The following is a 23,690-nucleotide window of genomic DNA, read 5'->3' as shown; positions in this document are numbered from 1 at the left end:
AGTAGTATGTAGCATATGGACATCTTTTCATAAAAAGAGTTCGTAATCCTTTTATGAGTATTTTATACAGTTCTGGGTGTCACACGTGAGCAACGATGTGAAGACATTGGAGAAAGTGCAGAACAGGTTTGCAAGAATAGTTACAGGGTTGAGGAGTATCTGTCATGAAGGTAGATGGGGGAAAGCTGTGAGGAGGTCATATTCAATCACAGAAGATCTGGATAGAGTTGAAAAGGGAGAAAATGTTTGCATAGGTGGAAGGGTTTGAAACTTGAGGTCACAGTTTTAAAGTAATTAGCAAAATAAGCAAAAGTCATATGCGGGAAAACTTTTCAGGCAGTGAGTGGGTAGGGTCTGGAATCCATTCTCCCAGGTATATTCAATCAAGATATTTGAAATGGAGTTGGATGGTTGCTTGAAAAGGAAGAATGTGCAGGGTTGAAAGGAGAAGGTAGGACTTGGCACTAGGTGAGATGTTTGGGAATGTGATGGAAGACTCCTACATTCAAGCATGACATCATCCAAGGCAAAGCAGCTTGCTTGTTTCGCACACTGTCCATCACCTTCAACATTCACTCCTTTCACCGACACACAGTGGCACCTCCAACCTCAAGGACAGCGAGGGATTGGTAATAAATGCTGTCCAAGTCAGCAAAGCCCACATCCAGTAAACTTCTTATTAAATAAAAGATTATTTGTGTGCTGGCGCAGATTATAGTGAGCCAAATAGCTTCCTTCTGCACTGTAACTATACTCCAAAATTCATCAGTTGTTCACTCACCATGTAATCTGTATAGTTTGTGCCAAAAAGAGGAAAAAAACTAAAGCAAAATGGTGAATCTTGGTATGCTTTGCTAAGTTAAAGGTGTACATGTATGTTATTTATGTTTCTTTCACCCATGCCTTCAGAGACAGTTATAAAAGCTTACTGATACTGATTTATTGGCTTCTGACTACTTGAATGAGGTACTGAAGAGCTCAGGTAGCATTACAGGAGAGAGCAGGGATATCCTACCCAGATTTATCGCTTATTTCATGTTGTTCAGTGTTTTGTACAGAACTATACAACTAGGGTGGTGAAGTGGCCTCACATATGGAAGTAGCACTAACATTGTCGGGTTGGAATGCTGAAATCCTCTAAGTGCACTTATGCTCAGTATGGAGCTTTATTTTACTCACTTAATTTTGCAACATCATTCAATGACCATAAGCAATCTCACTTCAATATAAATAATTCAGCTACTAGAAAACAAAATATTGGTATGAAATAATTTTAGAGCATTTTGAGAAGTCATAGAATTCCTACAGTGTGGAAGCAGGCCATTCAGCTTATCAAGTCCACATTGACTCTGAAGAGCATCCCACCCAGATCCACACTGTCCCTGTAACCCTACATTCCCCATGGCCAAACACCTAGCCTGCACATCACTAGACACTTCGGTCATGCTAAATTGCACAATCTGCCTAATCATTGGACTGTCGGAGGAAACCAATGCACATACTAGGAGAATGTCTCCACACAGATGATCACCTGAGGGTGGAATTGGACTTGGGTCCCAGGTACTGTGAGGCAGCAGAGCTAACCACTGTGCCATCCCCTTAGAATATCAAGTTGAATTTAGCACTCCGAGAATGTTGCAAATCAAATATTTGAACTAATACTTGTGGAGCTAGAACGTGTCTTTTTATATAACTGAACTTAATAAACCCAGCACAAGTTCCACTTTGACCCACTCTTCAACAGAAAATCTTAACCTGACAGCAAGAAAGCTACTGTACTGCAATCTGTGCTATATTTGTAAGTGACAGTGTAGCACTAGGTGTGTTTTAAACAAGTATTCACCATTAAACTTGTGTAGCTTGTGAAAAATGAGAACCAAACTAAAACAAGTTGCTGAAACATGAAAATCAGGAGTTGATGGCAACATTTCTTTTACAAAAATATGGATTATTCATAAAGTTTGTCAAAGAACATTTATATAATGGTTCAAATTTAACATTACATAAAATGCAATTTGTCTCATTCATTTCACTCCATGCGATATGTAAAAAAGCTGGCTGAGCAATGTGGGCCCTGACCTCACCCTGGCTGTGGTGTTGATTTGTGCTCCAAAAGTAGCCACGCTGTCTGCTAAACTGTTCTGGTATATCTGATACTTGCATCTATCTGACAATGTGGAAAATTGCCTATCAATAAAAAGCATGGCAAATCTAACCTAGCCAATTAGCACCCCATTGTTCCACATTCCATCATCAGCAAAGTGATGGAGGTGTTGTTGGAACACTGCCGCCAAGTGGCCCTTGCTCACCGATGAATTGATCAGTGAGGAACAAGTTGAGTTCTGTCGGGCCCACTCACTGCAAACTTCATGATAACAAAGGTAAAAAAGGCGGCATTCCAGAGGTGAATCAAAGTGATTTCAACATCAAGACAACATTTGACCAAATGTGGCATTGGTGAGTCCCAATAAAATTGAACCCATCTATTGGGTGAAGTCATGCCTCGCACAAAGGAAGATGTTTAACCTCCACCACCACAATCTTCTCAGCCCCAGTACGTTGCTACAGATTTTCTGTGGATACTGCACAATGCCTGCTATATGGGTTTGGGTTCCTATCCCACCATAGCAGCTAGTGGAATATAAATTCAATAAATAAACCTAAGAGCTGGTGAATACAGCTAGACTTAGCAATAGTGACAATGACAACAATCCAGCATATTGACTCAGCAATGGTGACAATTCTTAATTGTTGTAAAAACTTATTAAGTCATTAATGGTCTTTAGGGAATAACATCTTACATCTTTACCCTAAAACTCTCCATGGAGGATGTGCAGTTGCCACATATTTAAATCAGATATACACCACAAAGAGAAATTAGTGGGCATGTTGATTCAGACTTTGTCTGATATTTAGTTTAAAGAAAGAATCTAGCCACCTCTTGACAATGAGTGGCATTATTGTCTTTATCAAGAGAATCCAACCATTTATTCTTGTCAGTCAAAGACATTATCATCACTGAGTTCTCCACCGTAAATGTAACTTGGCCAGTAATATAAAGACAGTGGTTGCTGGAGCAGGTCACAGGCTGCATTTCTAAGACAAGTAACTCACCTCATGACTTCCAAAGCTTGTCAACCATTTACATCCACAAGTCAAGAGTATTACTGAATACTTTTGCTTTGAGTGCAGCTCCATCCTCTCTAGAGGTTCCACAGCACACATGATTCTGACTTGAAAATAGTTTGCAGTTCCTTCACCACTGGATCAAAATCTAAGAAATTCCTTCTTAACAACTCTTTGAGGTTAACCTAAGCCACGCATACTTCCACCACAGTCTCAAAGATAATTAGATATGGGCAATAAGTGTTGACCTTACCAGTCATACTTCATTCTCATGAATAAATTAAAGAAAATATCTGAGCCGACCAACTATAATATTTAGAACAGTTTGTTTTGTTTCTGTATGAAGTTCCTCAGCCACCTTAATTATCACCTATTCCTCACAAGAGTGATGATCAAATGGAGGAGCTTGACTGGGTGCAGTCATTAAGCTCAACATCTCCCAGAATAAAGCATCCCATTTAATGATCAGCCCATACTTTACCTTAAACAGTAACTTCCTTGTCACACTGGTGAACCGTGACAGTAGTGTGTTACCATCTGCAAATGCACTGCAGCAATTTATCAAGTCTAGAGTGGTACCATCTTCCAAATTCATAACCTCAACCAACAAGAATAACAGAGCAGCAGATGCAAGGATACCCTACCATCTCACCATCACTCTTGAGGGCAGTTGATGGGCCACAATGCTGGCTTAGCAAATGCCAACAAAATCCGGTGACAATTTTTTTTTTAAGATAATTGGAGATTGTTGTACATTGGAGATTATGTAAAAGATCTGTTGGGGACGCAAACTTAATTTTTTAGTTTCATGACTTTCCGGAGAATTCTCTATAAATTTACATTTTTTTAGGATGAGTAGATCTGTGTAGACACTAATCCTTGATCAGTTGGTCATATTTGTTTGATGAGAAAATTGTTTTGATAGAGAACACAAGCCATTTGTGAGATCAGGTTTTTTGCTGGATCTATTTTACAGAGCTTTCGATTTAAGTTCTGTGACATCAGTGAATAAAATTCATCAAATATGGCGAATCCCACATTATTTTGTGTGTTGCCAGGTGGCTACCAAACTGAAGCTTTCAGGTGGTGCGTTATTTGGTGATTTATGTTGGGAACTTAATTCATGTAAACATCTGTTCCTTCCCTTCTGATGCCTGTTAGTTGATTTCACACATTGAGAATGGCAGCCTAAGACTCAGTTTTGCTCAGAAAGCCAATGGGATCATTTCAGGAAGGGGGATGGTACAGGAACACCGCACTGCTTTTGAAACTCTTTCATGCTGGTGATATCTTGAAATGTTGTCATGATCTTATTGCAAGTACCAACCACACTCACTCTAGAAATATCAACTCTCATCTTAAAACAGTGCGAAATTATCTTCTACTTCAACCTTCATTTGAAAATGTGCTTTATTTGCATGCAGTAACAAATAATATATTGCAAAAGGAAGAATTCTGGGACACATAATCTGATTGGACTCCTCATTTAAAACCTATAATATGCTTGGTTCAGAGTATTGAGTGAAATTTGTTTTGTCTTGGCGCAATTTTTGGTGACTCATTGACCTGCTAATAGTGCAATATGCACCTCAGGAGTCAAAGCACCATTATAACTAAAATAAAGAATAGAGCATTCCATCCCCATTTTGGCAAGTTTGAATGTAAAACATGTATTGGATCATATTTGCTCCATCAAGGATCTTGCCTATCTGTGAAAACAACAACAACTCTTGAGTATGTTGTTGACACTGCCGCACCGTTACCTCTGAATGCAACATAGTGAACGATAAGGTAGAAATGATCGCTGTTAAATTCTTTGCTTTCATTGTAGATATAAAACGGAAGTCAGGTAAAGTGTGTGAATGAACTTCTTTTATCAACCAAAACATGCTGCTCAGGCTCTAACAAGAAGAATTGTGATTTGGAACTTATCAGTGCCTGTGGAGTGGCACACACGATTAACATTGTTGAATAACTGATTTCAAAAAAGTTGGAGAGAATTTACCGTGCTGGCCAGGAACAAAGACTTTATGTGCATCTTTGTTTTTTTTGCATTGTATAGATATATTAACAGTTCACCTTTTAAATCTGAATATTACCAAGTAATTCACTGTATTCCTATTAAGATTTTCAGTGAATCTTTGCTGTTATTTGGCATGATGTGTTTCATATTCATCTGTTGTAATTTTGTTTGTTCCAAAAAAATTGCATACAGTGATTCTAACTGCTGTGAAGTGGAAGGGAATTGTTAAAAGAAATATGCCAAAGGCAACATAATGAATTTGCTATTTACTCCTGTTTGTCTGCTTCGAACAGCGAGAAATGATTCTTCACCAGATATCATAGAATCATAAGGCACCCAAGAAGATTGTTTGCTGATCTTGCCTCTGCTAGATTTTGTTTTGTTGGCCTACCATGAATCTCACTCCCCTGCTCCCTCTCAATAGCCCTGCGACCAACTGCAACAGCTATAGCCCAGACTAAGTGAAATATTTAGCTTAGTCACATCATGAAGTCTGTAAAATCATGCAATATGAACGGAGACCATTTGGCCTACTGTGGCTCAGCTGACAGTTTGAAGAGTTACCTAAATTAGTTTTGGGGATTGCGAGGGAAAGAAAGAAGCCACTTTCCTTTTGGCCTGTGGCATACATCGCACCCCATTTAAGAGAAATCCAGTGGCAATTACTTGGGCTGGGCCTCTTGAACATAATTGAGCAGTGTAGAGTTGCTGGTTTCTGCTTGGCCATCAGCTGTCAGCAACATTACGAACTTTTGTTTATATAGAAGGCCTGAAGTTGGCTGTTAAGTGCCTGCTCCTCTATCACGGAAATGGTGTGTGATTACAACTAGCTGATGTGTCGGCGTATTCCCCTGTCATTCGCACTAAATCTAAGCCCACATGTCAGCCCAGTGACCAGTCATCAGAATCTAATTTTACTAGTCGTCCAAAAATGTCTTCCAATTAAATATTGAGAGGACAAAAAACATTCAGACCCTGATTCCTGGCTGCTGAATCCATCCTTCTGCTTGACAATAAACTGAGATCTAATCAGACTGTTTGTAACCTCTCTGTCATTTGATCCCAAGATGAGCTTCAGTTTGCATACTTACTATCTCACTAAGATCACCAATTTCCACTTCCAACGTACTGGACTTTACCCCTGCCTCAGCTTCCCTGCTTCTGAAACCCTCATTGGTGCCATCATTGCCTCTAAACTTGACTGTTCCAACACTTTTTTCTGGCCAAGCCCATCTTTGTACACTCAAAGCCATTGAAAACTATGCTGCCCATGTCCTAACATGCACCTAGTCCTATTCACCAAATAAGGTCGGCTCCTGGTTAAGCAACATTTTGATTTTAAAATTAGGTTTTCAAATCCCTCCATGGCCCTCACTTCTCCGCATCTCTAATTTCCTCCAACAGCATAGTATTGAATTATTCTCATTATTTCAAGCCTCCTCAACATCTATAATTTTAATTGTTCCAGAGTTATTGGCTGCAACATTAGCTGCCAAAGCTCTGAGCTCTGGAATTTCCCCATTAAACCGTTCTGCTTTACTACTTCACTCTACTTAAAACGTACTCCTAAAAGTATACCTTTTTGATCAGGCTTTCATCTATCTTCCCTTATATTTCATTACATGGTTCATTGTCAAACTCTACTTTAAATATTTCTGTGAAGAACTTGGAACGTTAATTGTGTGAAAAGCTCTATGCAAATACAGATTGTATTTCATGAAAATAACATCATTTACATAGTACTTACAGCCCAAAGATTGAAGATACTAATGAGTATATCAGCATTATATATTAATGAGTATATAACCAAAACAATGTTAAAAGATGAAGGCAGTTTCATGAACAACAGGATGCAGTAATATCCTGCCAATATTTATCCCTCAACCAGCATCATAAAAGGTTATTATCCATTGTCACGGGTTTGCTGTATAAATTGTCAGTTCTTATCTTGGAATAATAATGACACCACTGGGCATTCTTCATTGACTGTAAATTACTTGGAGAAATCCTGTGATTGTAAAAGGTGCTTTGTGAATGTAAATGTTTTTTTTTCTTTGATTTGTACAGAAAGGATTAAATATTACCAGCCAAGCAGCCTGTGATTCAGGACTTCCTAAGGGCAGCATCTTTGGATGCTAGACGCACCTGCTCAAAGATCTTTCTATTTTCAATAGATAATTGTAGGGCAGTTTGGTGATTTATCATGTTCTGTTCCAACCAAAATGATACCATTAAAACAGTAGCTTATTGTCACCCCGCAACAATGTTTGAACAGGGCATCAAGACATTGAATAAGAACATAAGCAATGGGAACAGTAATAGAAAAGGTTGTAATGATAAATAACAGGTAACATTTATGTCATAAATATGGCAGGCAGGGATTTTCATAAACAAGAAATCCAAATATATTCTCCCCTGTCTTTTGGGCAACACTATTTTCATCCAGCGTCGTCACCCTGAGGATCATCACGAATCAGGAGTTTAATAGTGAAGTAACTCCTCAGAGGCCAGTATCCTGTCACCAACTCATCCATTACTTAGATGTCAAGAGTCCTTGACTCTGAGAGAGCTCTTAGAGTGAACAGGATGGTTGATACTGCTGTTCTTTTACTTGTTGGTCAGGGCTTCCTGATAGGGTTGTTAATCTGGTCCAATCAGGGAACCTATATTCTGAGGTAAACCTAGCTTACCTCATTACAATTACTATAGATTGGACCAGTTGTTTTATCATTTACTATGAGAAGAGAATTAAGATTGTGTACTTTAACAAGTGATTTATAGTATCATACAACAGATTTGGCCCATTTACTCTGCACTGATGCACTCTGACACCCTCAAAGCCCCTTTGCTATCTAGAAGGTCTACATCAGGAGTATGTTGGAGTTCTTATCATTGCATTGATGCTGCAGCTTCAGTAATACTCAAGAAGTTCAACCTCATCCAGAACACAGCAATATCATTGAATGCACCACCACAACAGAAATTCTTTTTGTACCACCAGTGCTCAGTCAATGCGCCATCTACAGGTTAGACTATGACAAATCAGCAAAATTCCTTTGACAACAAAGTTTGAAGCTGGATGAACACAGCAGGCCAAGCAACATCTCAGGAGCACAAAAGCTGACGTTTCGGGCCTAGACCCTTCATCAGAAGGTTGCGCTCCTGAGATGCTGCTTGGCCTGCTGTACTCGTCCAGCTCCACACTTTGTTATCTTGGATTCTCCAGCATATGCAGTTCCCATTATCACTCAGCAAAATTCCTCTGACAGCACTTCATGAACTCATCTCTAATACCTAACACACAGCAAAGTGTTTGGAACATCACCTCTTTCAAGTTCTCTACCATATCATCCTGATTTAGTCTAATATCAGTTACTTCATTATCACTTCAATAAAAATTGGAATGCTTCATAATTGAGAGAAACAGCTCATAAAAAAATTAGTGTTTTGCATAGAAAACTCTGTTACCACCTTTTTAGGGTACCTAGAATTGATAATAGAAGTAGCGTGTTGGTATTGCCCACATTGCAGAACATTTTCTCTATATTCTCCTCCATGTGTCATTTTTGAACTATGTTATCTGGTATAATTTGTATGCTTTGGTTAGATTTCATGTAATTGCTGTGTTATAAAAGAAGAAGAATCTCTACAGTGCAGAAACAGGCCCTTCGGCCCAACAAGTCCACACTATCCATCAGAGCATCCCACCCAGACCCAGACCCATCCCCCTATAACCCACCGAAGCTAAGCATCCCTGAACTGTACCGGCAATTTAACATAGCCTAGTTTGTGCAATTTTTTTTTCTGTTTTGTTATAGTGGCCTTAAAATATTGGTAACTGGCATTTGTAATGTTCCATCTTTATAGTTGGAGTGGTTAATGTTTTTTTTAGTTCTGTAGTTTTGAGTTTTTGTATTAGTTGATTTTTTTCAGTCTCTGTTGGTTTGTGTTATGGTTGAACTTGTGATGTTGACAGGAATTTTTTCCTTCCAAGATCTATGATGTGCCATTTTGTATTTGCAAGCTGTTATGTAGGCCTTAACTCTATTTAATCCATATTGTTGGATGCTAATACCTTAAATGTTTGGTCAAGTTCTTCTTTTGAAGGCAGCCCCAGACTAAGGTATCGTTCCACCAGGACAGACAAACTTAGAGCACATTATATGTGTAATTTTTTTTGGTGTGAGCTTGGACAATATCCCCAGACTATTTAACTGTGGAGTCACATCAAACAATCCCTGAACACTTTCCAGTATGTATCATTGGATCATTAATAAAAGCAGTTACTTTGCCTACTTTTAATTGCACACTAAGCTGGGTGGCAGTGTGTGGAGGAGGATGCTAAGAGACTTGGATAGACTGGCTGAGTGGGCTAATAGTCAGCAAATGTAGTATAATGTGGATAAATGTGAGGTTATCCACTTTGGTCACAAAAACAGAAAGACAAATTATTAGTTGAATGGTGGCAGTTTAGGAAAAGGTAAGGTGTGACAAGACCTGGATGTCATGGTGGAACAGTCGCTGAAGGTTGGCATGCAGGTGCAGCAGGCGGTGAAGAAAGCTAATCGCATGCTCTCCTTCATAGCGAGAGGGTTTAAGCATCAGAGTAAGGATATTTTGCTGCGGTTATACAGAGCCTTGGCGAGGCTGCTACTTGAGTATTGTGTGCAGTTTTGGTTTCCTAGTCTGAGGAAGGGCCCTCTTGCCATTGAGGGAATCCAGCTAAAGTTCACCAGACCGATTCCCAGGATGGCAGAACTGCCATATGATGAAAGACTAGATTGACTAGGCTGGAATTTGGAGAATGAGAGGGGATCTCACAGAAACGTATAAAATCCTGATGGCCTGGACAGTCTGGATGCAAGAAGAATGTTCACCATGCTGGGGAAGTCCAGAACAAGGGGCCACATTCTAAGAATAAAGGGTAAGCCATTCAGGACTGGGATGACAAAGAATTTCTCCACTCAAAGTTGTGATGCTGTGGAATTCCCTCCCATAGAAAGCTTTTGGGCCAGGTCATTAGACATATTCAGGAGGAAACTGGACATGGCCCTTGTGGACCAAGGGATCAAGGGGAGTGGGGAGAGGGTGGGAATGGGATACTGAGATTGCATATCAGCCACAATCATATTGAATGGTGGTGCAGACTTGAAGGGCTGAATGGTTCACTTCTGCATCCACCGCCACGCTCCACAAACATTCCTATACTCGGCCACGGCAGCACCACACACAGAGTGCAAAAAGTCAAGAAAGGCATTTGCAACCATCTTCAGACTGATATCTCAAGTTTTTCGCAGCAAAAAAGTGCAATAATATGTCCTGAAATCAGTGCAGATATAATTGACCAAATGGCTTCCTTCTACACTGTAACAATGTGATGATTCTCTGATTTTTGAATTCTGAAATTGACTTCAATTTTCATGTGTCAAGCAGTAACACAGAAAATAGGTGCAGAAGTGAACCATTCAGCCCCCAAGTGGCACTCAGTGTATAATGGCGGATCTGGACTTAGGGAAGCATTGGGACAGGTGTCAGTTGAGAACCATCTAGCAAATTCCCCCTTTACTCCTTTCCCCTTGACACCCCCTGCAAAACTCACCTTCTAGAATTGCGTACCTGTAGCCTGGGTTACTCCATAATTGTGGGACTTTGGTGTCCGTGTCTTTTTGATAGCAGCCTTCTCCTCCCTGGTGGCACAGCTGAAAACAAGACCTGTGAACCTTTAATTGGCCAACCGTTATCAGTAGGCAAGACTTCTGCCCCCAAGGAGTCGATTCAATCCCAGGGGAAAGCCTGCTGGTGGTCTCATCACTGTCTGGGTCACTGATGGTTCAGTAGGTCTTCGTGTAAACACAGATTGTACATCTTTCACTGGCTCACCAGTTGGCAGGCAAGACCCTTGATGCCTCAACAAGATTCTGACTATTGTTTCAAATTAGGATGGTGTGCAACTTGCAGGCAGTGTTGATGTCCATGCTCTTTCTAGTTGGTGGGATCATGGGTTTAGAGATTGTTGATGAACGAGCCAGAGCTCCTTGGATTAATTGATTCTAAACAGTAATGAGAAGGACTTTGCCAGTCAAGGTAAGAAACATAAATTTCCTTTCTTAAAGATTGGTGAATTATCTGAGTTTTTACAACAGCCTGGTTGTTCTGTGGTCCCTATTACTGATGATTTTAATTGCAAATGTATTTAATTGATTTTAAACTCGCCAGCTATTATGTTGGGATTTGAATACCTGTTTCTGGAATCATTATAATAAAATGTGAGGCTGGATGAACACAGCAGGTCCAGCAGCATCTCAGGAGCACAAAAGCTGACGTTTCGGGCCTAGACCCTTCTTCATTCCTCTCCGATGAAGGGTCTAGGACCGAAACGTCAGCTTTTGTCCTCCTGAGATGCTGCTGGACCTGCTGTGTTCATCCAGCCTCACATTTTATTATCTTGGATTCTCCAGCATCTGCAGTTCCCGTTATCTCTGGAATCATTAGTCCAGTAACCTAAATGTTATGCTATACTGTTCTCACTCTTAAATATGCCCAGTGAAGCTACATGCATGGAAAATAAAAGACTCCTCTTCTCTTCATTGTGAATAATCAGTTCTTTTAAGCTGGCTGAAGCATGCCTACAAAGAGTGACTGAACACAACGGGGAGCCGATGGCCTAGTGGTGTTGTCACTGGACTGTTAATACAGAGACGAAGTTAATGTTCTGGGGACCAATGTTCGAATCTTACCTCGGCAGAGAGTGGAATTTGAGCTCAATTTTTTAAAAAAATCTGGAATTCAGAGTCTAATGATTGTCGTTTCTCAGAAAAACCTGTATAGCTTCCCCATTTCTGAAGAAGGATCCCAACCCGAAATGTCGACTTTCCTGCTCCTCTGATGCTGCCTGGCCAGCTATGCTCCTTCTGCTCCATACTGTGTTATCTCTGGTTCACTAATAATGTTTTAAGGAAGGAAACTGCCATCCTTACCCTTCTGGCCTATATGTGACTCCAGACTTGCAGCAGTGGGTTAACTCTGAATTGACCAGGGGCGGGCACTGAATGCAGGCTTAACCAGTGACGCCATCATCTGGTGAATAAATGTGAAAGAAAGAGAAATCGCAGAAATATTTTAATAGGCTTTACTCTGAAGGACTGCCCTATTTCTATCTTTGACTGTGTTCTTGCTGTTTCCCAATATGCATGTGAAATGTGTGCCGGATCTACTACCATTCCAGTTATTAGAAAGCTTTCTCATAAAATCTTGACTATTTTTCCTCAACTTATTTTATCGACTAGACTATGGGCTTTAACTTGCAAAGAAAGAGTATCGAATTACAGCCATTATCTACTGTACTTATGTTTAACTGTAACTTTAGCAAAGAGGAAGTCCTCCCTGGCTTTTACTAATCCTGAAATTCAAGAGCTGCAGTTGGAGATGATCTCTGACAGCTGGCTGATTGCACTTGGTACTTGTGCTCTGGGCATAACAGCAGCAGTGTGAGGCAACAGAACAGCATCTTGTTGCCATGGGAAGCCTTGTTACTATGTTACCTGAGTATCTGTTTTCTTTCATTATTGTTTCATTTTGTCATTTCAAATAAACATAACTTGGTATCCTTGCGTTAAAATCAGTGCAAAAGAAATAGAAATTATAAACACATAAACAGTGGAAATCTTTATATTCTGAAATATTTCACTTTCTAACAGACAAAGCGTTAGTGAAGTTACCTAACAAAAACAGCAAAACCTATTATTCTATATCTTTCTTCAATAATTAATTTCTGACTGGTAATCTTCCTTTTTCTTTCACCCTGCAAATTCATTCTGTGACCAAACGTTAATGGAGCTAAATTAAGACACACTTTCAGTTTCAATTTTCTGTCTTGATTTGATACATGTTTGAAATCATTATGAAGACATTTTTGCCTTTGAAGGTGAATTATTATATTAGTGTCTGTCTTAAGATAACTTTACTGCTACTATAGGAAAGCCAAACACAAACTCCAGCTGCAAAAACCAAACCAGTTTCGTAGAAGTGATAATGGGAACTGCAGATGCTGGAGAATCCAAGATAACCTGCACACCTGCCAATGTGGTATACTGTGTCCATTGTACCCGGTGTGGCTGCCTCTACTTTGGGGAAACCAAGCGGAGGCTTGGGGACCGCTTTGCAGAACACCCCTGCTCGGTTCGCAACAAACAACTGCACCTCCCAGTCGCGAACCATTTTAACTCCCCCCTCCCATTCCTCAGACGACATGTCCATCATGGGCCTCCTGCAGTGCCACAATGATGCCACCCGAAGGTTGCAAGAACAGCAACTCGTATTCCCCTTGGGAACCCTGCAGCCCAATGGTATCAATGGGGACTTCACAGGCTTCAAAATCTCCCCTTCCCCCATTGCATCCCAAAACCAGCCCAGCTCGTCCCCTCCCTCCACTGCATCCCAAAACCAGGGCAGCCTGTCTCCGCTTCCCTAACCTGTTCTTCCTCTCACCCATCCCTTCCTCCCACCTCAAGCCGCACCTCCATTTCCTACCTACCACCTCATCCCGCCTCCTTGACCTGTCCGTCTTCCCTGGACTGACCTACTCTCTTTCTCTCCTCCTCCCCCCCCCCCCCCCCCCATCCTTATATTCTCTTCTCTACCTATCATCAGCTTTTGTGCTCCTGAGATGCTGCTTGGCCTGCTGTGTTCATCCAGCTCCACACTTTGTTATCCAGTTTTGTAGAACTTGTAAATGCCGTTCCCACATTGCAAATGTGTTCCATTCTGGAGTCCATTTGCAAGTCAGTTTTATGCATAAGTCGGAATACCATGTAGGACAATGTTAAGAGTGTCCAGGTTTATACCTCACAACAACTTGCCACTGTTTCAGGCTCAGTAGTACAGTATTCATTTGTGAGTAGTTGCATCTGCTGACCTACAGTATACACCTATTAATGTGTTAAAATGGTTCGCGACTGGGAGGTGCAGTTTTATTGCGAACCGAACAGAACACCTCCAATCGGTTCGTAATAAACAACTGCGCCTCCCAGTCACGAACCATTTCCACTCCCCCTCCTATTCCTCAGATGACATGTCCATAATTGACCTCCTGCAGTGCCACAATGATGCCACCCAAAGGTTGCAGGAACAGCAACTCATATTCCGCTGGGGAACCCTGCAGCCTAATGGTATCAATGTGGACTTCACAAGCTTTAAAATCTCCCCCTCCCCCACTGCATCCCAAAACCAGCCCAGCTCATCCCTGCCTCCCTAACCTGTTCTTCCTCTCACCTATCCCCTCCTCCCACCTCAAGCCACACCTCCATTTGCCACTTACTAACCTCATCCCACCTCCTTAACCTGTCCGTCCTCCCCGGACTGACCTATCCCCTCCCCACCTCCCCACCTATACTCTCCTCTCCACCTATCTTCCCCTCTATCCATCTTTGGTCCGCCTCCCCCTCTCTCCCTATTTATTTCAGAGCCCTCTCCCCATTCCACTCTGATGAAGGGCTAGGCCCGAAACGCTCTTTTGCTCCTGAGGTGCTGCTTGGCCTGCTATGTTCATCCAGCTTCACACTTTGTCTTGGATTCTCCAGCATCTGCAGTTCCCATTATTTCTGATATCAACTGAACCTCCATGTTGACCTTAAGAGAACCCTGAACTAGGACTCCTAAGTCTCTTAATGTTTCAAATTCCCAAAGCCGTTCTCTATTTCGAAAACAGTCTGTCTTTATTCTTACTACCAAAATAGCTTCACACTTTTCCATATTGTATTCCAATCTGCCGTTTTTCCCACTCTCCTACCATGATAACTGGTGGACCCTACCCTGTTCAAGTCCTTCTGCAGACTCCCTGCCTCCTCAACAGTATTTGTCCCACCACCTATCTGAAAATTTAGCAACAATGCCTTCAGCTCCTTTGCCCAGATCATTAATGTATAACATGAGCAGTTGTGGAACTCCACTGCCATCCTAAAAAGATGCCTTTAATTCCGCTCTCTGGTTTCTGCCCGTTAGTCAATCCTCTGTCCATGCCAGTACATGGGATCTTCCATTTCCCAAGATTGTGATCTCTGACTGACATTGCCCGGCCAGTGTATTTTCATTCCAGAAAGTTAGGGACAGGATGGAGTCAGAGCTGCCACCTCCTTCCTGAAGCATCTTGGTGGCACAAGTGGCAGTGGACATGGTATTGATGCCCAGAGCCCTAGGGCCACAGGAAGTAATTAGAGGTCATCATAAATGCTGCAACAACTGTTGACTGAATTTTGACCTCTGCATCTTTGATGTCAGTGCTGGCTAATGCATTGTTTTCCATTGAATCTTAGCTCAAAATGAAAAGGTTTTCAAAGAAAGCCCGACACATTATTTTATCCATTTCTGCATTCCTCTGTGGGCTGTGATGACCCAGCTCGAGGAGTCTGGTAGAACAGCCTTTCTCTGCTCCCTCTGCTCATGGCTGACCTCTGCCAAATCAACTTGCAGTGGGTGACAGCTCAACAGGTGTACACAGCAGCCCAGCTTCAATGTTACAACTCGTACACAGATTTCAACTCAACATCCTCTCAGCACTCCCCTCACCCTGCAATCACAAAAGAGGAAGCTAGACACTGAAGTCCCCTAGCTGCTCCCAATTTCTCTAAACAAAATCTAATAGTATATTACACATAAATAACAGAGTTTAGATCAATTACCCTTAAGAACTAAATAACTTTGCGGTTTTTGCATTTATATGAAATCTTCCAAAACACACTGTAACTCATGTAAGGTTAAGCTTTGGTGTATGTATCATGTCAGTGCAAAATGGCCATGCACCTCTAGCATAAATCATTAGTTAACATGTTCTGTAGGAAAGTATATCCCAATGTAAAATCTCCATTACCTTGTTTTTACCATTGAAGTAGCTCTATTTACTCGTACCATTTGGCAAGCATTAGGCTTATAGTTAGTAGGAAATGCCTATGCGAGACAATCTGAGATAACAAGGTGTAGAGCTGGATGAACACGGCAGGCCAAGCAGCATCAGAGGGGCAGGAAAGCTGACGTTTTGGGCCTGGACCCTTCTTTCTGAAGGAGGATCCAGTCCCGAAACATCAGCTTTCCTGCTCCTCTAATGCTGTTTGGCCTACTGTGTTCATCCAGCGCTACACTTTGCTACTTAAGAATTAGGTTTAACTGCTTCAACTTATTTATTTTTTGTTGATGTTGCCTGCTGCATGAAATCAAGGTGAAATGTTGGGGAAATTTCACTCTGTTTGTATATGTATAATACCTCAGCTATGGATCAGTGATAATACTTTTGCCTCTGAATCAGAAAATTCTGGTTTTGTATCCAATTCCAGAGAAACTCGTCCATTACGTAGACTGGATGAAATCTTCAACACAGGCTTTGTTTGCACTCAGTTGGATGTTAAAAATCTCATGAGATCATTCATCAAAGAACAGGAGAGCTTTCCAAGGTGCTGCGGCCAATACTAATCTCTCTATCAGCACCACATCTGGTTACTTGTTGTCAGATCTTGCTCTGCACAAATTGACAGGTGTAAATTGTATGGTAGCTCAGTAGCCTCACAGTGCTAAGGACCTGAGTTTGATTCCACCCTCAGACAACTGTGTGGAGTTTGCACATTCTCTCCTTGTCTGCGTGGGTTTCCTCCCACAGTCCAAAGATGTGCAGGCTAGGTGGATTGGCCGTGCTAAATTTCCCACAGTGTTCAGGGATGTGCAGATTAGATGGGTTGTCGGGAGATGGGTTTGGATGGGATGCTCTGAGGGGTTGGTGCAGACTTGTTGGGTCAAAGGCCCTGTTTCCTCTCTGTAGGGATCCTATGAATATGCCTAAAACAGTGGCTATACTTGAAAAGTACAGTCATTCCATTCCTGAGAACCCCTACGAATGATAAAATTTGAGAGTGTTGAGCTTATTTAAGAAAAGGTTAAAAATTATGGATATGCGAGTTTTGCCTGCGGATTTTGATTTTTGTTGTTTCTTGTTTTTTGGCACGGATGGGCAGTTTTGCAATTTGTGATTTTGTTGAATACAGGAGATTTGCTGCATAAGGAGTGTTCATAAATCTTGATGTTTTAAACAGTACTACAAAGTTGCAAGTTCTTTCTACCTGTCACTTACTGAAATATGGGCCAGTATTCTCTACACGATGAAGTTAAAATTTCAGGCATTATCCTGGTGATATACAACTTGGAATTGCAAGCAAGTCTAAGTTGACAATGTTGGGGAAAGGTTTGCAGTGAGACTCACTATCAATTTTAGATTGGTGCAGACCTCAAAGCTTTCTTCAACACAGTTTAATCTAATTTTCTTTAGAGTGACAAAGCTCAAAATGTTATTCTAAACTCTTGAAAATACCAATTATTTAATATTTTGATAACTGAAGACGTAAGATTTATGCTTAAATGTATTAACATTTCATGTTATGGCCATTTACATTCTGGTATGCTAGACACCTTGATTTATTTCTGTTCAGAATAAATAGTTTTTTTTAACAATTTTGTGTTTATCAGCTTTAGCTCAAACACTGGACAACAGTCAGCACTTATGAACAGTAACACTTTAATTGCTTCCCATATTTATGTATTGGAGCTTTTACATCATCCTTATTCCAAAAGCATATACAATCCAAAGCTAATGGATTTATACATACACACATTGGATTCAGGAATATTTCCAGCCTCTCTCAAATGGCTGGAGAAACATAACAGGAACAGGGCTTTTTCCAGCAGTATAGGAGGAGACAGATATTTAATTAGAATCCTAATGTTTTTTCATGTAAACTTACATGCTACCAAACACCAATATAACCACGTATTGTCCTCTATGGCTTGCGTGAATTGAATTTATTTTTTTAAATGTTGAGGATTTTGTTATATACATTTCAAGTTAAGTTATTAGAATTAAACCATAATTGGTCCTCTTCCCTTTGCTCTCAATGTCATGTATACAGACATATTATTCATATAGTATTGGCTTTGCACAGCATCATGCTGGAGAGAAATTTGGAAGATAGAAAACTAACATGGAGCAAATCCTGTTTTTATTCTGAGATAACAGGAACTGCAGATGCTGGAGAATCCGATATAACAAAGTGTGAAGCTGGATGAACACAACAGGCCAAGCAGCCTCTTAGGAGCACAAAAGCTGGTGTTCGGGCCTAGACCCTTTTTCAGGAATGGGGAGAGGGTTCCGAAATAAATAGGGAGCGAGGGGGAGGCAGATCAAAGTTGAGTAGAGGAGATGGGTGGAGAGGAAACAGAGACAAGGTAAAGGGGCGGGGAAGGAGCCTGTAGAGGTGAGTATAGGTGGAGAGGTAGGGAGGGGAGAGGTCCGTGCGGGAAGGACAGACAAGTCAAGGGGCCGGGATGAGGTTAGTAGGTAGGAAATGGAGGTGCGACTTGAGGTGGGAGGAGGGGATAGGTGAGAGGAAGATCTCACCTCTACAGGCTCCATCCCCTCCCCTTTAACTTGTCTGTCTCCTCTCCACCTATCTTCTCGTCTATCCATCTTTGATCTGCCTCCCCCTCTCTCCCTATTTATTTCAGAACTTCTCCCCGTGCCCCTTTTCTGATAAAGGGTCTAGGCCCGAAACTTCAGCTTTTGTGCTCTGAAGATGCTGCTTGGCCTGTTGTGTTCATCCAGCTCCACACTTTGTTATCCTGTTTTTATTCTGTTCGCTAGACACTTATTTGTGTCGAACTATTTTGTGGTCAACCAACTATACATTGACTGCATTCAATAGGTCATGTTGCTTCTTTGAGTTTTTGGAGCTCATTCAGTTTCTGGAGCAACCACTTCTTGAAAAATGCCTTGAATCACAATATTAGTTGGTACGAAAGTTTGTGGTACAAGAGATGCTCTGCTTTCTGTAATGCACACCTCTACTATGGGGAACTTGTCACTAACCTTTCCGATATGCCACATCTACTTACATATGTGATTCTTGTTTTAGTTGCAGAAGTCAAAGTCCAAGTCTTGGCATGTATGCAAGACAATGTGGAGCTTTAAATCTGTTTTGCATTGTAACTTGAAAGTAAAAATTTAGATATTTTCAATCCAATTGTCCAGAGATGTTATTACACACCTATTGCAGCAGGTGGCCCTTGAAGCCAGGCCTCGTGGCTCAGTTAGGGATATTACTACTGCACCAATAGGCTCTGCACAATGAGTAATTTGTGCAATAAAGATTTTTGCAACATTTGAGTTCGATTTCGCAAATTACAAACTTGATTTGTTGACAGATACTGTCTGTCTCATTTATCACTTGTTATTTTACAAAGTTCAAGTACTACAGGCTAATCACATTTACCTAAGCATGGGAACAGGAGTGAGCCATTCAACCTGTTAACAAACCTGCTAAGCCGTTCACTTAATTCACGTCGATCATCTACCTCAGTGCTACCTTCTTGCACTATCTTTGTATCCTTTTGTCATCAGAACGCAATCAATTTCTGTCTTGAATGTACACAATGAATTAAGATTCCAAAGCCCTCTGAGGTAGAAAATTAGTGCCCAGGGTGATTCCCTCCAGTTTCTTTAGTTCTTTTTCCAGTTTAGTTTTTGACAATGATAATCCCCAGTATATTATCATTGGAAGATTCAGCAGTGATAATGACATTGAACATCTGATGTTAATGGTTAGATTCTCACTTGTTGTAGATCATCATTACCTGGTGTGTGTGGCACAAACATTGCTTGCCACCTGTCAGCTTAAGCCTAGATATTCACCAGGTGTAGTTGCACATGGACATTAATTGCTTCAACATTTGAAGAGGCATGACTGATGCTGAATGTTATCCAATCATTAGTGAAGACCCCCACTTCTGCAGATCGTCATGATGCAACCAAGGACACTAACCTGAAGAGTTCTTGAATTGATATCCTGGAGCTGAAACTATTAACTTCTGACTACCACAGACGACTTCTGTTTTGCTTGGCCGCCTTGATGAAATACTCTGTCAATTGTTGCCTAGTTGTCAAGGGCAGTCTCTGTCACCTCAACTCTGGAGTTCAACTCTTTTTTTGCCCATTTTTGTAACCAAGCTATAATGAGAACAGGAGCCGAATAACCCTGATGGAACCCAAACTAGACATCAGTCAGTAGATTGTTCCTTTGCACGTGACATTTGTCAGCACTGTCAATGACCTCGCCATCATTTTGCTCTTGATCAAGAGTTGCCTGGGTTTAAGTGGGGGGGTGTATGCTGCAGTGTTATCAGAACCCTTGACCTTTGCAGTATACAGTGTCTTTAGCTGTTTCTTGATATTAGGTAGAATTGATACCTTGATTAAAGACTGACATCTGCCATGCTGGGGCCCTCAGGAGCAGGCCAAGTTGGATCATCCACTCACACTTCTGACTGAAGATATGCAAATTCTTAAAAGTGAGGACAAGGGGAACCCTGACAAGCCTCTAAGAAAGAGGGAAACAGATGAGGGATGAGGTGTGTGAAAATGACTGAACACTTTGGAGGAGTTTGTCAACCATACTGGGTGGGAAACTTCAGTCGAGGAAACTTATTGGAAGCACTAGTGTGGAACATAGCATCATCAGAATATAGAGTCAGAAAAACACTAAGAATGGAATTCAGTCTCTACAGAAAGAGGAGTCTGAGGAACTGTAGTCGAGGTAGCTATATCAGTCCTTGGGTTACCTAATGATGTGCACTAAAAATCCAACTCCAGAAATGGAGACCAAGAAGTCTGGGAAAGGAAGACTCTGAGATAGACCAAACAAAGGGGAGGACAGAATGAAAATTGGTAACTGGTCTTTTTTTCTCAGTTCCTGGCAGTAGCAGAAGGTGGCAAGGATACAGTAATCATTTGCCAGTAAAAATGATGAGTGGCGCCTGAATAAAATGAAACAATGGATGTTCCACATATTCCACAGAGAGGTAAGCATTACTGGGAATCATGTCGGTATAACAGCAGCACCTGCCATTTGGAGGAGTGGGCAGAGTTAAGAGAGAAGTTATTCAGACTGAGAGCAAACCCTGCCTGACAGAGGGATGTGACATTGGACAGGGATTTGTTAAGTCTCCATTTGATAAGGAAGCAGAAAGTTCTGAGATGATCCCATGGGGAGTCAGAGACATAAAGGGATTGGACATCCATTATGAAGAAGATACATTTGAAACCAGGACACAGGAAACTGTTGAATTGATAGATGACATCAAAATAATCGTCAATATACTTCAGTAGAAACTGTAAATGCGGAGAATTAAATTGAATCAAGATAGGGCAAATTGTGTTCTATGGAACAGTATTAGGTTGAACTAATAGTCTGAATATTGCCTACCGCTGCAAGGGGTGAATTTAGTGAGACAGCAGGTTGGCTTGTCAACTAGGACTGATGCCCCGCTCGGTACCTTCCCACCCACTCCTGATCGCAACTAATAAAATGGGCACTGAAATTAACAGCTGCCCAATAACTGCAGATAAATAATCAAGGATCACTAGGAGTTGTAGACTTGCTAGCCGAGCCGGTGTGTTTGATAGCAGGGTGACAAAACAACTGCAAGGTAACATCATCAGTGCACCTCCGGTGAAGCGTTAGCATTCTGTCCTGCTTGCTACTTACATGCCTCGGTTTTCTGGGATGGTTGGCATCACTTGTGGTGTGGTTTTTTTCAGTGGTTTGTATATCGGGCCCAGTTTAATGTGTTTGTTGATGGAGTTCTGGTTGAAATGCCAGGCTTCCAGGAATTCCTTGCCATGCCTCTGTTTGACTGGTGCTAGTATGGATATGTTGTCCCGATCGACTGGGACCACACATCTGTTAGCTCAGTCAACCTCAATATGACACTGTGTCAATGGCATGAAACAGTAATACCTTCGGAAGGATTCCCAATGGATTAACCATGGCAGTCCTCTTTATGGACGTTGGGAAAGAGGTAAAAGCAGGTTGTGCAATTGGATGCAGCAAATGGAAGATCTCCAGAAAATATGAGATTAGTGATGGTCCTGAATATTCTGGCTTGAGTTTGGTATTGGAGTCACAGCCCAGAGGGAGGTAAGAGAAAGTTGATTTTCAACCCCTACCAGGTAGACCTCGGTACAACAAACAACAGCCGTGCCACCCCTGAAACGCGGGTTTGATGCTTATGCTATGATTGAACTCGAGAATAGGTTGCAGCAAGTTCTGAGTGAGAGGAACAGAGAAACTGACGTGGCCAATGTTTGTTTATATTGGAGGCTCTCAATGAAAACATCCAGAGACAGCAGCCATTGGAAAAGGTACCGGTGCATGGAAAATTTTGGAGATAGATGAAGGGTTCTGTTAAGCAGGGGAAGGATGCCTGGTCAAAGAAGTGGGTATGGAGGTAGAGGCAATGGAAGAAGAGCTCAGCATCATGCAATCAAGTTGTAAATGAGGTGATGAAGCTGAAGTGAGAGGGTGGGGTCAGATGGAAGGAAAAGGGAGGAAGGACCTGGATGGGTTTCAGTACTGACAAGTTGGTGGAGCCTCTGATCCTTCGCACCTGAAAGGAAGATACATTTTTTTTATTAAAGTGCTAGGTGAAGTGAGGCAGAAATTGAAAGCATGGTGCAGGACAGCTTTATGATAGAACGAATCAGTGTTCTTAGAGACGCATTGGGAGTGTACATGTGGCATTAAAACTACATCTTCAGATATAATGAGAAGACAAGTTTGGAATAAGATGAAGCAGGAGAGAAAGGAAATGAATCTTTTGAAACAAGTTGTGTTTGACTCGATATCCGAAAACAAAAAGGGAGGAAGTAGAAAGCAAAGGTGTATAAGCTAGAAAGGCCAAATGGAAATACCAGCTGGGAGAAGAGTATAACTGCTTCAAGGTAGGCATTCCTATAAGAGTCATGGCAGTTAATTAAACACATGCTAAAAGTAAATACTCCAGATGATGGAAATTGGAAATAAAATTTAAGGAAAAGCTTGGAAAACTCAGCCTGCCTCTGATTTAGAAGGTCCAGGTTTGAGTCCAGCACTAGAAGGCTAAGGAACAAAAACAGAAATTGCTGGAAAAGTTCAGCAGATCTGGTAGGCAAAGGAAGTTGCATTCATGACTCAGCCAGAATGTGAAAAGAAATAAGAGAGGGAATTCTTGGTCAGCTACAGGCTGCAGTATACATGTGAACGAACTGTAACACACCACCAACTCACTTTCGTCCCCAAGACCTGTGTGCAGATCTTCATATTTTTCCACCTTACCTGCTTTGATTAAACCTCATCCAAATCTATTTGGCGAATTTAGCCATTGATGAATAACAGTGAGTGAAGCAGAGGTCACTGAAAAGACATGTTTTGCTATCAAGTTACATATTGGGAATGTGATTTAAAATACTAATAAAATTCCCCAAATCCAGGGTAATGATCTGTTTAAATTATTGTCACCTTTCAAAACGATACAAATAGAGTGCTACATTATTTGATAAGATGTATCTGCCCTCAGGTGGGCATAAAAAATGACAGGCCCTGATTTTGACAAACAGGGAACCTTGCACCACCACACCTAATATCCAAATCAATATCAATCTTACAGCCAATATTATTATTAAAGAAAATTTAGA

At 41.3% G+C, this 23,690-nt stretch overlaps 1 protein-coding gene across 4 annotated transcripts in view; it reads left to right on the top strand.

The window, feature by feature from the left end:
• Positions 1-23,690, top strand: part of LOC125452818 (CYFIP-related Rac1 interactor A) — a 182,748-nt gene that overhangs the window by 132,120 nt on the left and 26,938 nt on the right. The window lies entirely within an intron of this gene.

The sequence above is a fragment of the Stegostoma tigrinum genome, chromosome 4 (genome assembly GCF_030684315.1).
Source record: "Stegostoma tigrinum isolate sSteTig4 chromosome 4, sSteTig4.hap1, whole genome shotgun sequence".
Classification (NCBI taxonomy): Eukaryota; Metazoa; Chordata; class Chondrichthyes; order Orectolobiformes; family Stegostomatidae; genus Stegostoma; species Stegostoma tigrinum.
The sequence above is the reverse complement of the archived record's forward strand: the minus strand, read 5'-3'. Positions and strand labels throughout refer to the sequence as shown.